Source organism: Trichomycterus rosablanca, chromosome 24 (genome assembly GCF_030014385.1).
Source record: "Trichomycterus rosablanca isolate fTriRos1 chromosome 24, fTriRos1.hap1, whole genome shotgun sequence".
Lineage (NCBI taxonomy): Eukaryota > Metazoa > Chordata > Actinopteri > Siluriformes > Trichomycteridae > Trichomycterus > Trichomycterus rosablanca.
In genome coordinates this window covers 6,331,278-6,342,406 of record NC_086011.1, presented here as the reverse complement: position 1 = coordinate 6,342,406, position 11,129 = coordinate 6,331,278, and the positions used below count along the sequence as shown (strand labels likewise).

The window sequence follows — 11,129 nt, the reverse complement described above, 5'->3', positions numbered from 1 at the left end:
AATGGGAAACGACTCCTTCCTATTTGTGTCAGAATAAAGAACCACTTGGAGATCTGTAGGCCTAAGAAGGTTCCTACATATAAAAAAAGACAAAGCATTGCTAAATTACAATATTTTATTTGATTTTGCAAACGTTACAGTCTCTTTCATAATGTAAGGTCATAAACAACACGCATTCAATGATTGTGGCTTTATTCCTGTACTAACTGTAGGTGACTGCTTGAATTTCATAAGAAGGTTGTATAGGTGTAAGATTTATATTCCACAGGGCTGACATGAATCAAGCCTGGCTGTGTTCTTTTAGTTAAATTGGCTTACCAATCCATGTAAGTGCACTGGTTATAAATAACTAAGGGTTTTCTCAAGAACTGAATGGGTGTTAGATAGCTTTGTTTCCTGAATAAATTATGTTATGTTTTATAAACTCTTTTTACTTAAAGAAGATCATGTTTTGCTAAGTTATCTGAAATGATTTAGTGTGATTTATTGGTGAGTCACTATAACTGGTGACTTTTCTGTTTCAGCTATTTCATTTTTGGCATTTAGCAGAGTCCTTTATCCAAAGTGACTTTCAGTTGTGGCTAATTACAGTACAAGCAATTGAGGGTGGCAACAAGCTTGAACCACCAACCTCCTAATTACAAGTCCTTTATTGTTCTTCATTGTTTATTATTATTCTTTACTGTTGAGCTACCATAGCTGCCGATTTAATCTCTCTTTTAAGTGGGTACATGAAACACCGGTAAATCAGAAATCCAAAACTGAAAGTACAGTATAATTTGTCCAGATGATCAGATGCTATACAAGAAATACCCTCACTCACTTTCTTAACCGCTTATCCAATTAGGGTCGCAGGGGGGTGGTGGAGCCTATCCCAGCTTTTCAATGGGCTCAAGGCACACTGTAACACCCTGGACGGAGCGCCAGTCCATCGCAGAGCAGACACACATACACACGCACACATTCACCTATAGAGCAATTCAGTGTCTCCAATTAACCTGACTGCATGTTTTTGGACTGTAGGAGAAAACCGGAGCTCTCGGAGGAAACCCACACGCACACGGGGAGAACATGCCCGGACCACCCCACCTGGGGATCGAACCCAGGACCTTCTTGCTGTGAGGCGACAGTGCTACCCACCGAGCCGCCCTACAAGAAATACCCAAAAATAAAAGCTGCTGGAACAGTCACTGTCCACAGTCACTTTACATGACCTCATGCTTGAGGGCAGCAATGCATGAAAGAAGCCCCTGCTCCAAAACCAGCACCTTAAAGCTCAACTGAAGATTGGTGCTCATCATTTTATCCTTGTACTTCAGGCATTATGACAACAGTCATGTAATGCTTGCTCAACTGTAAAAAGTGTAGTCATACTAGCCTTGTTCATACTGACACAGAGAAGTCACCAGCTGTAGTCAATCATAAACATTAATAAGAGTGCCATGTCAACTTAAATGCAGTTTTTATACAAATAAGTGTGTTCTAATCATTTAGTCACGGTAAAACTTGCATACATCTGCAGAAGTTGGACGTATGTGAATGTAGCTCAGGGCCACAGGAAGGCTAGTCCTGCCACTGTCTGTACAAAGACATTTTCTCTCCAATTTTAGGGAACGACACTTTAATTGAACTGCCCGAAATAGAGATTCTCAATTAAAGCTGGATAGGTTCTGAGCTGCAGCAATCTGTTATGTTCAGGCTGTGCTACGTTTCGTCCCTTAGGCTAAAGAGGACAGGGTGAAGAAACTCAGTTAGCAGGCATCAGTGCCGTTTTGACTGATTGCTCATACATTTAAGCTCCTGTTTTATATACAGGCTTGTTTTGTGTAGTTCCTGTTGATATACTTAAAGTTAATTTAATGTAAGTGTATGGCTAGTTGGATTTTTGAGGTTTTGACAGATTTATTTATGGTAGGCTGAGGTTTGCTTAGCAAGCCTTGTGCTACCATCTGGTGGTGTTGTGGAAAAGACCTTTAAGCTCCATCCTTCTGTATTTTAGTTTAATTAACAAACCTGACAGTTATTTACTATAAAAGCAATCGTTCATGTAAAATAAATACCAATTAAAATAGCTAACATTGGTTAAATAGAAAACCAGAGTGTTCATAATAGCTAATTATGCTAGTTATTGTTCAGCTAATTACTTTAAAATGTTGTTGTCATCATAAACCAAATACATTTCTAAGATTGTAACCACTCCAAAGCATTAAAGTAAATTCTCAGTTTTCAATGCATGTAATTAGGAAAAAAAATCTCTATTGGAACTGACTTTTTAAAAACTAATGAGGCAAACTAAACCAAGGTTGGTGACTTGGATAACAATCGATTTATTAGGGGTGGGCGGATCGATCCAAATATCGATATTATCAATACCAACGTTGGTACTGGAAACGAATCGATACTAGTGTGATGGGATCGATACTTCAGCTGTACTTTTTCTCCGCTACATTCAGCACGTTTCTCCTGTTTCATCAGAAAGTAAAGACCATAGGTGTGTTCGAAAAGCTAGTGAGCTCTCTACATAGACAGCATTTTACGTCATCCTACGTGCGCTCCCAAGAATGAGGCTGTTTGAAATCCTAGATGCCTTAATATGCTGTCTAGTTAGGCATCTTAAAATTTAAATGTTATTTTGACTCAAGAACGAGTGAGCATCGGAAGCGTCCTTAGTGATCAAGGCAATCCCAGCATTCAGTGCGGCAGCTCTTCTCTCACAGAAAAATAATTAAAAAAACATGGCTGACGGTGCAGGTAAAAGAATGAAGTTATTTTCAAATGAAATAAATTATTATTGATTTTTAACTTGTATAAACTTGCACAAGTGTTTTTATTTGCAAGTTCGGGCTTGTCAGCGAATGTAACCGTTTTCGGGACACGGAGGGAGATGTTAGTTGACATGCTAGCTCGTTGTGCCACCACCCCATCCCATTGGTTTGAATGGCAAGATGCCAACTGTTAGCTTAGTAAGCGAAACCCGATGGAATCGCTGTCTAAGTAGTGCGTTTGAATAACCTGCCTTATAAGCAATTGGCTTATTAGAATCCTCTCTACTTAGACAGCTGCCTATGTAGGCAGTAAGACAGCTCCCTAGGTTTTCGAACACGCCCCATGTCTCTACAGACAGTAGCAGCTCCTCTCACATATTACATGCTCACCTCGCTCCTCCCCTCCTGCTCTGCTGTGTTTTGTTGTGGTACCGTCACGTTGTTATGTTATTAAAATCCTAACACACATCAGTACGTAAAGTACGGACGCACTTTACGCAGTTTACGCACCCTACGCAACTGGCGCATTCCGTCTGCGCATGCGTAGTGAGGCTCTTATTCGGTGTGTTTGTGTTTTGGTGAATATGAACTATTTTCTTTTGACGTTGTGCTTATAAATGTAAACAGAATAACATCTATTTTTTATTTTAAATGAACAAGGACACATATATATTCGGTCACTTAAAATCTAAAAATTTATTCACCCAGCAAACACAACTACGTGGTATGAGTTAGCAGCTTGGTGGTGATACCTCATGATAGTGTAACGTTGTGAGAAAGTAAAGCACCAGAAACAACTGAACTTATCTACAACCCAACTGAGAGCAGCTACTTACAAAACATGTATGTATTACAATAATAATATCATATAGTTATAAATACAGAGTGCTTATAGAAACAGAAATCACCACAATTAGCTTAGCTGCTAACACTAGCGACTAAGCTAACAAGTACCGATGTTGTTTATCTTGGATATGAACTCACAGCTGTAATGTCTTTCCTATAGTTAGTGTACTGCACACAGTGTACAAGTCTTTATTGTATATATTTCATAATAATAATTATAGTTTATGAGTTATTTGGGTTTTAGTATCTCAGCTGTGAACTAGTTGGCTAGGTTGGGTATAGACACATTCACACGGCTGTTCTAACCTTATTACTAAGGATGGGCGGATCGATCCAAATATCGACAGTATCGATACTTCAGTTTGACTTTTTCTCCGCTACATTCAGCACGTTTCTCCTGTTTCATCAGAAAGTAGAAACCATGTGTGTACAGCCGCTTCTCTCACATCTTACATGCTGCTGCTCACCTTACTGCTCCTGATCTGTTCTGTGTTCTGTTGTGGTACCGTCACGTGACTGAGGAGGAGAGAGAGAGAGAGAGAGAGGGAGAGAGAGAGAGAGAGAGAGAGAGAGAGAGGAGCTGTGTGGGGATATTTTACGGCAGTGTTCAATGCGTGATTTATACATCATATTTTAAGAAGTAAAAACACGTTCAGCTCATATAAAACTTCTTGTGCTCACCTTCACTGTTCAGTTTGACAGTGAAATAAGTAACTATAAGGTTACAAACGGTTTTTCTTTACGTAACTATGTTATTTCTTTGAATGGGGTTGATATAGTGGATAAAAAATGTAATTATAATTTTATAAGGCAGCTCTTATCTCGTAAATCCACTCCATTAATAACCTTCCAGTGGTCAGCTTAACAAAGGAAAAAACAGCAGCTCAATTTGGACTCCCCTACAAATATGTTCTTAATAACAAGATAAATGAGATGCTTTATAAAATTGTACACAAATGCTACCCTGTTTTTTAAAGTAAATTTTATGATGTCAGTGATGCATCATGTTTTGCTAAGTTATCTGAAATTATTTAGTGTGATTTATTGGTGAGTCACTATAACTGGTGATTTTTCTGTTCCAGCTTTTTTGACATTTACATTTATGGCATTTAGCAGAGTCCTTTATCCAAAGTGTCTTTCGGGCGGCACAGTGGCTCGGTGGGTAGCACTGTCGCCTCACAGCAAGAAGGTCCTGGGTTCGATCCCCAGGTGGGGAGATCCGGGTCCATTCTGTGTGGAGTTTGCATGTTCTCCCCGTGTCTGCGTGGGTTTCCTCCGAGAGCTCCGGTTTCCTCCCACAGTCCAAAGACATGCAAGTGAGGTGAGTTGGAGACACTAAATTGTCCAGGACTGTGTTCGATATGAACTTATGAACTTGTGAACTGATGAATCTTGTGTAAGGAGTAACTACCGTTTCCTGTCATGAATGTAACCAAAAGTGTAAAACTTGACATTAAAATCCTAATAAACAAACAAACAAACAAAGTGACTTTCAGTTGTGGCTAGTTACAGTACAAGCAATTGATGGTGGCAACAAGCTTGAACCACCAACCTCCTAATTACAAGTCCTTTATTGTTGTTTATTGTTTATTATTATTCTTTATTGTTGAGCTACCATAGCTGCCGATTTAATCTCTCTTTTAAGTGGGTACATGAAACACCGGTAAATCAGAAATCCAAAACTGAAAGTATAATTTGTCCAGATGATCAGATGCTATACAAGAAATACCACTCACTCACTTTCTTAACCGCTTATCCAATTAGGGTTGCAGGGGGTGCTGGAGCCAGTCCATCGCAGGGCAGACACACATAAACACACACCCATTCACCTATAGGGCAACTCAGTGTCTCCAATTAACCTGACTGCATGTTTTTGGACTGTGGGAGGAAACCGGAGCTCCTGGAGGAAACCCACACAGACACGGGGAGAACATGCAAACTCCGCACAGAAAGGACCCGCACCACCCCGCCTGGGGATCGAACCCAGGACCTTCTTGCTGTGAGGTGACAGTGCTACCCACTGTCTCTCATGTGTTTTCTGTAAAGGGGCTACAGAATCCATTGAACACTTATTTTTTGACTGTGTATTTTCCTATTTTTTCTGGGTTGATCTCTTCTTAGAGTCAAAAAGAAGGTGTGGTAAGTAAATTCCTCTCAAAGGCCAATATGTTTTATTTAATGATATGTCTTATTTTAATGACCCTTTATTTAACCCAGAAGACTGATCATTATTTGTAATTAACCTGATCATAATATTAGCTAAATTTGATATACATAAAATGAAATTTGCCAGAAAAACACCTTCATACAGATCTACATTGGTGAATTTCCGACAGAAGCAAAATCAAATCACTTTTATTCTCACGACACATTAACACAGGTGTGAAAGGTGAGTAAAAATCTTGGGTGCATAGTCCCTCACAGTTTTCACACACATTAAATACAAACACACATTTGCTTACATAAATCTTACATAAAACTAGCACCATCGGTTCAATATATACATGTAAAGCTATGAATATACAGATATACAACATTAAAGTATAATCTACTGTGAGTCTGTTAATGTAAATGTTTTAAGTATTATTCCGGCATATAACGTTTCCATTTATAATGAGAATAATTTTATAATGTCCAGATGTGCAGGTACTGTACAGAATAAGTTATGTGTATCAAGTCAAGGCAAATTTATTCATATAGTACTTTTTACAATGAACATTGTCTCAAAGCAACTTTACAGAATCCAGGACCAACAGACCAAAAACCACCCAAAAAAGAAAGTGTTGTAGATCTATTGCATTGTTAAAGCTTTTCAGTTTTATCTTAATCCCAAATTGTATTATTTTTTGTTTGTTTCTCTATGTTGAATTATAAATATTGAGCTTATGTCTTACTTTTTACTGTATGACTACGTTCGCTTGTTATTTGCATTTAATAAAACAGTGTTTAACATGTTTGACAGTGAAAAGCTGCTTTTTCTTCTCCTGAATCACTCGATCTGCCTCAGTGCTTAAAACACAACATGGAAACGGTTCAAGATCCACATGATGGCGCAGAAACACCACAAAACGTTCTGAAAACGCTTCATTTGGTCACATTTTTGTTTAAAACTGTCATAAATAACGAGTTCAAATTATTATTTTTATAGATTGAATTGCAATAAATTATTTTATTCAAAGGTAAATAAGCAATATTATAATACTCATTACATGAATGATGTGATTCCTGAGTCGGTTCAGTGATTCACTAGTTTATTACTAGTTACTCATTGGACTTTGTGAATCACGTGTGTTTAGTGTGACGTCACCGACGCGCACAGTATGTTGTTTTTGTTAGCGGTTTAGTGAAAGTAGCAGCAGAGACTCTTACATTATTTATTTATTCTTTTGAAGCAGTGAAAGCTGGAGAAGCAGAAGCGAAATGAGAGGAAATCATACCGAGACAAACTCAGCAAGGACGCCAGGAACCGTTATTTGGATAAAAGATCATCTGTTAACAGCATTGAGAAGCTAAGTTTGTTGTGAGCGGGTGGAACAGCGACCATGTTGCACTTGTAGCGGTAAATGTTTTTAGTTTTTGTCTGTGTCTATTTACAAGTAAAAATAAAGTACATATATTGAAATTTTACATACCTGTACTTGATTACTGTCCTGATTTGCACACACACACACACACACACACACACTTAAACAGTTACTTAAAGGCTTCTGTGCATTATAAAATGTAGGACTAATTATCATCAGAAAAACAAATAATGCAAACCACATTTAATGTTAGTGGTTTTGTTTTGTGTCCTTGATGCCACTTTGAAAGCTAGCAGAAGTGTATATTTATCTCCCTACTGAAACTTTCTCTTGGATCTAATTATTATTTTTTCATTCTTCCTTCATTTCTGACAGAAAATTGTAAGTTTTTGAATAATTTGCCTTTCACATACAGAAATGGGGGCAGTTTTATGGAGATTATAGTGTAAATTATACATTGATAATGTACAAACTCACCTTACGTACTTTGCGCAACTTACGCAAATTCACGAAACCACCCGGATACGTAGATCAGGTTCGTGAATCGGAGCATGCGTAGTGAGGCTCTCGTTCCCTCTGCGCATGCGTAGTGAAACTCATCGTGTTTGTTTTGATGAATAAGAGCTCTTTTCTTTTGACTTTGTGCTTATAAATGTAAACAGAATAGAATCTATTTTTTATATTAAATGAACAAGGACAAATATACTCGGTCACTATTAAAACTGTACATATTTATTCACCCAGCAAACACAACTACGAGTTAGCAGCTTGGTGGTGATAGATACTTTACTTATCCCGAGGGAAATTACACCATGATGGTAACGTTGTGAGAAAGCAAAGCACCAGAAACAAGAACTCTGATAAACATGTATGTATTACAATAATAATATCATATAGTTATAAATACAGAGTGCTTATAGAAACAGAAATCACTGCAATTAGCTTAGCAGCTAACACTAGCGACTAAGCTAACAAGTACCGATGTTGTTTACCTTGGATATGAACTCACAGCTGTAATGTCTTTCCTATAGTTAGTGTACTGCACACAGTGTACAAGTCTTTATTGTATATATTTCATAATAATAATTATGGTGTATGAGTTATTTGGGTTTTAGTATCTCAGCTGTGAACTAGTTGGCTAGGTTGGGTACTGACACATTCACACGGCTGTTCTAACCTTATTACTAAGGATGGGCGGATCGATCCAAATATCGACAGTATCGATACTTCAGTTTGACTTTTTCTCCGCTACATTCAGCACGTTTCTCCTGTTTTTATCAGGAAGTAGAAACCATGTGTGTACAGACGCCGCTTCTTACTGCTCCTGATCTGCTCTGTGTTGTGCTGTGCACGGAAGGGGGCTAACAAAGCATGCAGAGAAACAGATGGACTACAGTCAGTAATTGTAGAACTACAAAGTGCTCCTATAGGGTAAGTGGAGCTGATAAAATGGACAGTGAGTGTAGAAACAAGGAGGTGGTTTTAATATTATGGCTGATCAGTGTATGTCTATGCATTTATATGTCTATTTTGACCATTAATTAGGTTACTGTAATCAAAACCTGTAATTATATGTGCAAACAAAGTTCTATTAAAATTAAAATTAATAAACATGTTTTCTGACCCCTTAATAGGATTAGATAAGGTCCTTGTTTGCTGTTACAGATTTGAAATCTACAGTAATGAATACCAAGGTCCTAGGACACGTCAGCTATATGTCACCCGCTCTACTTATTGTATCACAGATAAATAATGAATGGAATCAATAACAAATAACAATGAAGACATTTTAATTCAGACATTTATTGATGTATTCATGTTTCCCCATTTAGATTGAATGCAAATACGTCAACAACACACCATCAAGCACTAGGTGACGTGAAGGATCAGAGAACGAACCGGAAGAGGACGAGAGTCTTGAAAAAGCCGATGCTTCATGCCATGCACAGATCATTAGTTACTGAGCTGTAACTTTCCTTTGGCGCACAGGCTTAATATATTTATTTAGTTATTCCTACGTAGAGTATCTGTACATGTCCCAAACAGGGCCAAGCAAAACCTTTTTCTGTGCAAGTTTATACAAGGCACTTTGCCTTACTCCAGTGTAGCTTGTTTATCACACCATAACTTCGGTAAATCAGAAAGAAATCCGTTTGTTCCATGCCTCAAGTGGCAGTGACTCTGACGACAGTAAGGCACCCATTATTAATGACGGTCCTCTCCCGTTAAGTGCTGAAACAGTCCTTGTAATACACATGGAGTCCTGATGGTGGAATTTACATATCAAGTACATGTCAGTTTTATGCACATATTACTAAATTGCACACTGCCATTTTTACTTTTGGGTGAGTATTTTAATGCAACCAGACCAACACGCCAAAAGCAAATAGCTGAAACAAACCGGAAAGGTGTTTAGTTTTACAGTTCGACACAAACCCTTTTACAGTAGTCCTAACATTTGGGAATTCAGGGTCTACAGTTATAACATACTAAAAAAAAGAAATTCAAATGTAGGTCATACTTTGCATTTAAGACTTTAAGACTTGTTATACAAGGAGGATATGCATAAAGACAAAGGTGCTGCACAAAAAGTGGGTTTGGTGTTCAGTACAATTGCTGTAAAATAACTTTTTGGAAGAAAGGTTGGAGAAAATTACACATAACTGCACCACAAGTAATGAATAGTAATTGCCCTAGGTTTTAAAATGTTAACTTGAAAATACATTGTTTTAAAAATACTGGTAATAAATAATAGTTTGTATTGAGTAGATTTCATTTGAATATTCTTATTATGTATATACACCGTTCACTGTCCATTTTATCAGCTCCACTTACCATATAGAAGCACGTTGTAGTTCTACAATTACTAACTGTAGTCCATCTGTTTCTCAGCATGCTTTGTTAGCCCCCTTTCATGCTGTTCTTTAATGGTCAGGACCCCCACAGGACCACCACAGAGCAGGTATTATTTAGGTGTTGGATCATTCTGAGCACTGCAGTGACACTGACATGGTGGTGGTGTGTTAGTGTGTGTTGTGCTGGTATGAGTGGATCAGACACAGCAGTGCTGATGGAGTTTGTAAACACCTTACTGTCACTGCTGGACTGAGAATAGTTCACCAACCAAATATATCCAGCCAACAGCGCCCCGTAGGCAGCGTCCTGTGACCACTGATGAAGGTCTAGATGACCAACTCGAACAGCAGCAATAGACGAGCGATCGTCTCTGACTTTACATCTACAAGGTGGACCAACTAGGTAGGAGTGTCTAATAGAGTGGACAGTGAGTGGACACGGTATTTAAAAACTCCAGCAGAGCTGCTGTGTCTGATCCACTCATACCAGCACAACACACACTAACACACCACCACCAGTCAGTGCCACTGCAGTGCTCAGAATGATCCACCACCTAAATAATACCTGCTCTGTGGTGGTCCTGTGGGAGTCCTGACCATTGAAGAACAGCATGAAAGGGGGCTAACAAAGCATGCAGAGAAACAGATGGACTACAGTCAGTAATTGTAGAACCAAAAAGTGCTTCTATATGGTAAGTGGAGCTGATAAAATGGACAGTGTGTAGAAACAAGGAGGTGGTTTTAATGTTATGGCTGATCGGTGTATAATAGAGTATATCATATCCTATTATATATGGGGTTTTTTTTCATTTAAATAGGGCTTCTGGAAATTGACACATGCTGCCATGTCATCGGACTGCAAATCAATTCCCTTTTTGTATTGTATTGGCACATTTTAAACGGACAGTCAGGGATTTAAGTGCAGCTGTAATTTAGGAGCAATTATTCTGACCTAAATCAATAAAACCAAATTACTTAAGTAATTTGGTAAACCAGGCTTTGTCAATATTATGACTAGAGCAAAAAATTATTGATATTTGGGGGAAGAGAAATGTATAATATTACATTACAATTCATATAAATATATTTATTCGGCTCGTACATTATCAAATAAAAACTAAAAACTATTACCTTTCAGA

The 11,129-nt window shown here is 38.1% G+C and overlaps 1 long non-coding RNA gene across 1 annotated transcript; it reads left to right on the top strand.

The window, feature by feature from the left end:
• Positions 1-3,483: 3,483 nt before the first annotated feature.
• On the top strand, positions 3,484-7,238 carry LOC134302050 (uncharacterized). The gene is made up of 2 exons (XR_010007507.1): positions 3,484-3,608; positions 7,004-7,238. It is a non-coding gene; the product is annotated as an uncharacterized LOC134302050 (long non-coding RNA).
• The last annotated feature ends 3,891 nt before the right edge of the window (positions 7,239-11,129 follow it).